The sequence below is a fragment of the Poecilia latipinna genome, unplaced genomic scaffold (assembly GCF_001443285.1).
Source record: "Poecilia latipinna isolate Pla-1442-1.1 unplaced genomic scaffold, P_latipinna-1.0 Scaffold74, whole genome shotgun sequence".
Classification (NCBI taxonomy): domain Eukaryota; kingdom Metazoa; phylum Chordata; class Actinopteri; order Cyprinodontiformes; family Poeciliidae; genus Poecilia; species Poecilia latipinna.
The window spans coordinates 346787-355116 of NW_015112690.1; positions in this window are offsets into that span (position 1 = coordinate 346787).

Consider the following 8330-nt stretch of genomic DNA (forward strand, 5'->3'; position numbering starts at 1 on the left):
AGCATCGGCTGCAGGAGACTGAAGAACAGCAGAAACAAGTTTTTGTTTCAGAACATTTTGAATACTTTAAACCAGAGGTTCCCAAACTGTGGGGCGCGCCCCCTAGGGGGGGGCGCCGTGTCATTACACGGGGGGCGCGGGAAGCCGTCTGGATGAAAAAAAAACAAACATGAACACTGTATGCGCTGGGTTTTTACCTTAGAATGGCCAACTCTCTGTTATTCCTGTCAATTTGATACAGTAGAGGCTTCCACACTTCCCATATTTGTGTCCTCTGTCACTTTTATCAGCAGTTAAATCTGTTTAATCCGTTGTTAACATGTTGTAACCTGTTTTTCCGAGCCGCCTTTAAACGCAACATGAGCGCTACGACGCTCGCGCTGGGTTTACACCTGTGAAGGAGACCTGCTGCTGTGCGGAGCTACGTAGGTTTGTGTTAGAATCACGGCAGCAAACCAGCAAAACGCAAAGAACTTTTCACAGTTTTTCCCTCCAATCTAACCGACTGATTTGAGTAAAGCTGTTGGATGCAGGTAATGTTAGCTAAAAGATGACTAGCTAATGTTAGCTAAAAGATGACTAGCTAATATCAATACAGAACCTTAAGCTTAACAAGTACCTTATCAGCTACCGATGTTGGTGTCTATTTTCAGCTACGTACATTCATTTTGCCCCCAAAAAAGTCGATGCACCAGTGTACAACACTGGCTTTAAATCATGAAATGGACATGAGAGGATTTTGATTTTGTGCTTTTTCAACCGCTGTCATTTGGGTCACATTTTAGTTCCCTTAGTACAACAAGCTTTGTTTTGGGCGTACTAAATGCTGCAAACTGCCACAGGATATTTATATCAACCTTAATTCATACGCACTAAATGGATGTTAACCCACTTGACAAAATGTGACTTAAAGTAAAATCTAGGTTTGCCATTTAAAAGACCAATCTTTATATTAAAATTTTATGGTGCGACCTAAAGAGAAAAGACTTACAATGGCTGCATATCTTCAAATTGATTTAAAAAAGCAGAGCTGAGAGGTGATAGGTTCTTGTTTGTGCCTAGAGGGCCTTGGACTGGTTGGGACCAATAATTGACTGGCTCTTCCAGATCCCATTACTGGAAACTCTCAGAAGCACAACAATGAATTTAACAGACTTATTGGCTGATGTCCATAATGATGGACGAGAACCTCTTGTTAGATGGAGAACAATAAAGAAAGCATCTTGTTTGACAGGGTTTTTACTCCCTCCTGGCTTTAATAGTGTTTCCATGTCAAGGGCTAAAACCTATAATCATTAAACTTGTTGCACAAATGGCTTTGGGTGGATAAATTGTCTAATCAAAGATCAAATGGAGCTGCACGTTTTGTACGGGGTGTGTGACATTTCACTGCATCTAAATTCAAATTTACATCGAAATTAAACTGGCAGCCTTTTTTCATTTATCCCAACAGGAGAAATTGATGAGAGACGGGGAATCACACACGCTTATTTGTGATGAATTTTGAGGTGGGAGGGAGCGATACAAATGAGTGTGGAGAGACTCTCAGCAGGGATCACAAGTGGCCCACTGTTCCCCGACAGCACCTGCCTCACCGCCTCCCTCCTCTTCATATCCCTGCAACAGAAAGCCTCTCAAAGCCACAGCATGGGGGGACTCAAAGAAAGGGGGACGGGTGTTTGGGTGTCTGTGCATGTACGCATGCAAAAGCATATACAATGGTGTTACATCACAAAGAGAGTCTTTGACTGTCCAAGTAGGTAGGTTCCCACCAGGAAAAGCAAAAATACTGTTCATTAAACAAGTACTTTTAATCTTTAAAAATGGAATATACCTTGCTTACCTTACTTTTTCACCCTTGCTTAATCTTCAGTTGATGAACTTCACAAAAACCTTTACATCTTCAGGTATTTGAGGGTTTAGCACATCCTAAATGCTAACCTATGGTCAAGCTTGCCATTTGTTGTAGTTTCAAGCCAAGTTGCCAAAATGTGTTGGTAAGTCTGCCTTTCAGATGGTAGACCTTCTGAATCAATGCTGTAACAAAACTCGACCTTGTGAGATTCAAGAGGTTTTCTTTGTTAAATCAAGCGCTTCTTCGCTTCACGCCCTGCTTTAAATGAGAACTGGTAAAACCTAAATTTGTTATTGACTGTCCTATTGTTACAAGAAAATCAATGCAAGGAAACAAAGGGGGGTTTCTGAAAGGCAGTTTTTCTGCAGGGATTAATCCCCCCTCATCACTCAATGGCAAGCTGTGTTTTTACAAGTGGCCTTTGTGGTGTAATTGGCTTGTTGATTGGACGACATTAGTAAAAGTCACTGCTGTCCAGGCACGCATGATTCAAAAGGATCCCTGTATTTGAGCTGTGAGTGCAGTTAAAGCAGATGTGCACTGATGCTTTATTTTATGAAAATGGGACTGAGTTTAATGGTACTCTCAGTAATTGTGAAATCCCAACCTGAACAGTAGGGATTTCACAGAAGAAAAGCAAAGTCAAAGATGTAAATCTGTAACTAGATTTACAGCACATCCATCGGTTTTCCAAGGCTTCAATGATTAAGCCACACACAACTACAATTAGCTTTAAAAGCAAGAACTCGATGCACAAGTTTGGATTCATAACAAACTTTGTCTAATCCATAGAGGGGGCGGATTGAACACTATCCTCGCTAATGTCTGAATAAATTTCTGTTAGACAGTCGCATCTCAATACAGGACTCTTGTCGCCATCAACAAGCTTCTGGCGTAACTTTTTCTGGTTTTATTTGAGGCCCCTGGTTGTTTGAAGCATACTCTGCAAGTTATATGTAAAGGTTGGGATTTTTCTAAGGGTATTTCTAAAGATTGTCTCTTTGTCTACTCTAGAGCCAGCTGGGATGTTTATTGGGGATTATTTTCCTGTTGGAACACAATTTTGAGGCAATATTCCTTTATTACTTAGTTCACTTTATGTCACCACCAAGTCTGATAGTTGTTAGTGTTTTATGATCTTCACTTTAACAAACATTCTTGTAATTGTGGCCAGACTCCACAAGCTTTGTCTCCTTTGACCAACAGACTTTTTTCCAGAGGGTATTTGGCTTCTCTCATTGGGCAGCTCCATCTTTCTGGGTCTTCCAGTCTTTGACTTTGCCCAAGATGTAACCAAATGAGCTTCATTGTGGAAATTGACTGTTCCAGCAGGGTCCAGTCCAGTTTTGATTGAGCCTTGGTGATTCCAGGGTTCTTTCAGGACATCTGAATCTCTTTCCCTGATTGTGACAGTTTGACCAGTAAAAACTTGGATGACAGGTCAATGATCTCAAACACAAAGAAAAACTGATTTGTGGAGTAGCTACAGCTTATAAAATCGACTTGATTTCCACGCTTGTTTTAGTCTATAACCAAACTTTAACAAAGTGTTTCAGTTTTTCAGCCGTTTGAACTGATAATCTTGGAATCTGCAGACATTCTTTCAAAAGACTTTAAAACCTGTAAATCTCATCGTCTCTTTGGATCCTGACTTCTTGGACTCTTGGCTTCTGAGAATTTCATGAATGCAAAGAAATCGCATGTTATGATGGCAAAAGGGAAACTACTAGCTCAATCAATCATAACTCCTTGACTTTGTCAACTTTAAACAAACTATGATCTTCATTAGAACCTGTAAACATTAAGATAACTTCATATTTTAACCTATATGTATTATTTTGACCTTGTATGGATTAAACGCTAAAATCTCGTCTTTATAAACATCAGAATACATTGTTGGTCTGGACTAAAAACTCCTACCAACTCTGAGCAACTAGACCCTATCAATCCTGGATAGTCTATCTTACTGTGAAGAGGCAATTGCTAATTATCTGGAAAAAAAATGTCCAACAAGTTTTTGTTTCTTAGACAGTTTGGCTTTGTTTTGTAGACCTATAAAATACAAGCCAGGCTGATAACAGGAAGTATTTTAAATCCTATTGAGGATGTGAAAGTTTTGCACACACATAAAAAAAAAAAATCAAAGAATCAAAAACTTTTTTTTTAATTGCCAGATATTGATTTTGAGTTCATGGAGCAGAGAAGTTATAAACATGTCAGCTCTTGCTTTGAAAAGGCTGTATTAAAAAAGGAGACAATCAAAAAGACTAAAACATGTATTTTGAAAATGAAATGTGGACTATCAGGAGGATGACAGGCACAGATGGAACTAATAACATTAATTACAGGCCAGTTCCATTAAAAAGTCTAATTAGGCCACAGGAGTAAGATGGAATAAATGGTTTGGAAGCAGATTTGACCAAAAAACATCAATTTCACACCATGGAGACTGGCAGATGGATACAGAGACGTAGCAGCATTTTCTTCATTATTATCTGATGGAAAATTAATATGAGCAGTAACAGAAATGAGGTGATACAGATAAACTAACTGAATTTATTTGTGGTGCACTGTTCGAGATCATGGATTGTTTGCAACATTAAAAATGAAACTGTTGTTTTGTTTGTACCTCTTGGCATCGGTGTTAAGTATATCTTAGCTCTAGAAATGTACATATGCTTTGAGGGGGGATCATCTGAAGAGGATTTATAATCATAACAGATGAAGTGTGCACCTCACACGCACACAAGCTTTCCTTGTTAATGGGGAGGACTCTGCCAGCTGGTGTAGCTCACTCACACACACCTAATCCCCTGTTCAATTTGTCACCCCTCCAAATCCTATTCATCCAACTTCCTACCCACTTCGTTAAAGCCTCTTGGTGACGTCTCCATTACCCCTTCATCTTTGTTTCATTTTTTTTGTCTGTTCAACAGCCATAACATGCTTGCTGTGCCGCAAAAATGTCAGTAGCAGTTGAATCATAATTTCCACAAATAAATACCGTTTTATACCATTGATCAAACCTTATTTTATTCCCTGCTTAACGTAGGCTAGTTTGAAAGTGGAACAACAGTTGCTCATTTTCTTTGGACTCTTAAGTACAGCTAATGCCAAGAGGCTAAGCTAACTTAGCTTGTCTCGGTTTAGCATAAAAAAGTAAACTAGCTTCTCAAATTACAAAGCTTCCTTATTCTCTGCATTAGAAAATGTAAAACTTAACAGAAGCTTCTGGTCCTTTCTGACCAGTATTCTGATTACCTCATAGTACTTCAACTTTTCATGGCAATACAATGAATGAATCTGTAGCAACTGTGCAATGTTATGTCAATTTGGACCAAATTAAATTAAGCATTTCTGAAAGCAAGAGTTCTGACTGCTAAAGGCCATGCAGCCTCAAGTTTGATATCCAAAATGGCTGCCATGTCTAAGCATTACAAGCATAAACAATTATTTGCACTTCTGTCAGTTTGTATCCCATTCAACAAGAGGCACACAAAGCTACGATAAATGTATTTGTGACCACGTCGCTTTAGTCCTTGAATACATAAAGTAGAGGAAATGTACAACCTAGCTTGTTATGCTAACACAACAGATAGGAAATTCCTCTGTTTTTCTGACTTTAAACTAGAAAAGTTCTTACAACTTTGGTCTAACATTATTACCAGATTTGAGTTCTGACTTCCAACACAAATGAAATACAGAATTATTACTAAAACTAACTTTAACTGAGAGGACACTAGCATAGCTTAGCTGAAACTTCTTGATTTTTGGATTCTTATAAACAAAAGCTGATTCTGTGCTTAAGCTATTTTAATAATTATTTAAACTTACAAAGCAAAAAGTGTAGAAGCAAGAAATAGTGGTTCTGCGTTCTTAAAGGTAAACTCCAATCAGTTCTCAAGTGAACAAACCAATTAACTGTTTCTTGAGCCACCTTGTGTCAGCTACACTAAGACAAAGTCTAATGGCTAATCTGCTGCAAACTATCAGCGATGGACCAATGGCAGGGCTGGAAAGACTGTAAGGATGAACTCATAATGTTTCATAAGGCCTGCAGGGTATCCAATGAAGCCACCTTGATGCTCTCATGGATCTATCCAAAACAAGGACAGTTGAGTAAGCACTGAGGTGTGTTAAAATCCAAGTATTAAATGTAAGCTCTTCTTTAACAAACATGACGCATACGTCAGGAATCATAACAAAAAAAAAGTTTTTCTTTTGACTGATTCATTTTTTATATGCAGAAAGAAATGTTCTGAAAAGTCTGTCAGTATAAGATTCCAGTTGCTTAACAATGACCAACAGCTCTGAAGTTGCACCAGTTATTGTTAGTGGGACTGGACTGGTCTGTTACCTTTTATGTTTAGCTAAACAAAGATCCAAAAGAATACAATTCAAATCTGTCCTTATGGTTTTTAATGCCTATATTCTTATTTAGGAAAATGTTTCACATTCATGGATTAATTTTCAATTTGTAAATAACACTGCATTTTAACACTTTACATTAGTTCTTGAGTTTCTCCCTAAAGTACCTGCAGCTTTTTATTTGGTGTTGCTGTCCATTTATAGTCATCAGACTTCTACTTTTACAAAATGATTTCAAAGTTAATAAAATGTTTCAAGATATAGCATAGTGTTTAAAATATGGATTTTGGAAAACTCTTGTTTTCTGTAAAAATGTGAAATAACCAAATAGATTTTATGCTTTTGTTTGTATTTCCAAATCTTGGTGCTGACTTTTACTGTAGAGTATCAGCAGATGAAATCTCAGATTTGGAGCGCCACCACATGGAGCTGATTGGAACTGCACCTAAAAGTTCTAATAAAATAACTAAATACATGAAATCCTTGGTGATGCATAGCTCTAATTTTCCAATAAAAATTGATTTCTCTCTCTCTTCAAAAAAAAAGTAGATTATGGTCTTTATTGTATGATTTTGTTTATTACTCCACTTGAGTTTACTGGAGTTGATTTCTAAGGATTTCAACACAGACCCTTTTTTATGAATGTCAATATTATTAGTCTTCACCATACATGGCAAATATTTTATTCATTTTCAAAATAATAACCTACTTACTGCAAGTTGTGGTTCTAAAAGTCTCTTTTCTTCATCCTCTACATTTTTTTTCTTTATTTTTTGAGGAAGTTAAATACTACTCAGTTGATTTCAAAACCATGAAATGTGGAGAAAGTGTAGCTATGGTAGTTTATTTAAAAAATACATTTTAAATTACAGTCAAAATTTAAATAAATAAAATAAAAACCTCACAAATGTCCAGTAACCCATGAACAAAGTATTACATGAATAAGTCAGCCAGCAGTGGTGCTAACAGTAAAGTGGGGAGAATGTATGAAAGGTCTCGAAACTTATTTTTTCTGATTGTATCTGTATTATTCCATCTGTGATACTTCATTATCTGGCAATATTATTATTATTATTATTATTATTATTTTTTATTTTTTTTTATTTTTTTTGCCAGGCCTCCACTGTGGTGTGGTTGAGCTTATTAGAGGTACAAATATAGTATAAAGGTCAGTAATGTGCACTAAATCAGTGTTTAATATCTCACCTTTCTATAGACTCACTCAGTTTATAACCCGTTTTACAAGTTATGCTAGGCCTTATCTAGCTCAGTAGCTCGTTAAAGGGGCATAATTGAATTTTTACCCTTATAGGTTCGATAACAGTTGGAGATTACGGGTTCTGTGGTAAACGGTCTGCTGCTATCTTATTTAATTTACCCAAGTTGATATTTTTACCCATATTTACCTCCATGTCATTTCTGAAAAATGTTTTTGCTTCTTTGTGGCATTTCTTGATTATTGGTTTTCTTTTTATCTTGAGTTTATTATTACTTTTCTCTCTTTGTCACTTTTGGTATTAGGCTGGTGGTCATTTAAGGTAGAGCACATTCTTCGTCAGGTGAAAAACATGTGGCTCAGCTTGGGTAATTGTCAATTCACCTTCTGCACCTGCTGCACATTCCTGAGGTGAGCAAAGGTGCATTTGTTTGCACTGCCAGTAGAGGGAGTCGGAGCTTCACCACTGGAAACAACCCTCAACCATGTAGTTCTCCAGAAACAGAAATGTACATTAAAATTCAGCATCTTGTTGTGACCCAAAGGATTAAATTGTTTTTTATAGAAAATATTTATTTTGCAAATGTAGATGTATTCAGATCCTGGCGATGAGGGCTTCTGAAACAAAGAACCTGTTGCACCCAAAAGCAGCTGGTTCTCTGTGTGTTGTTGCTATTAAGCAACTATTTATGTAAGCTAAATGGTGCGTTAGTCTAACTGAGGCTTTGAGCTACTCATTATGTTTCTGTCTCATCCTCCACTTCTCCATTAAAGGTCTTCTCTGTTATCAATTATTTTTCTTTTCCTCTTCCAGGTATCCTTGGATCCTCTGACTAGCTGTCATTATTGTCTACTCTCACTTCATTTGTCTGTGCTTCCTCTCCAGTGTTT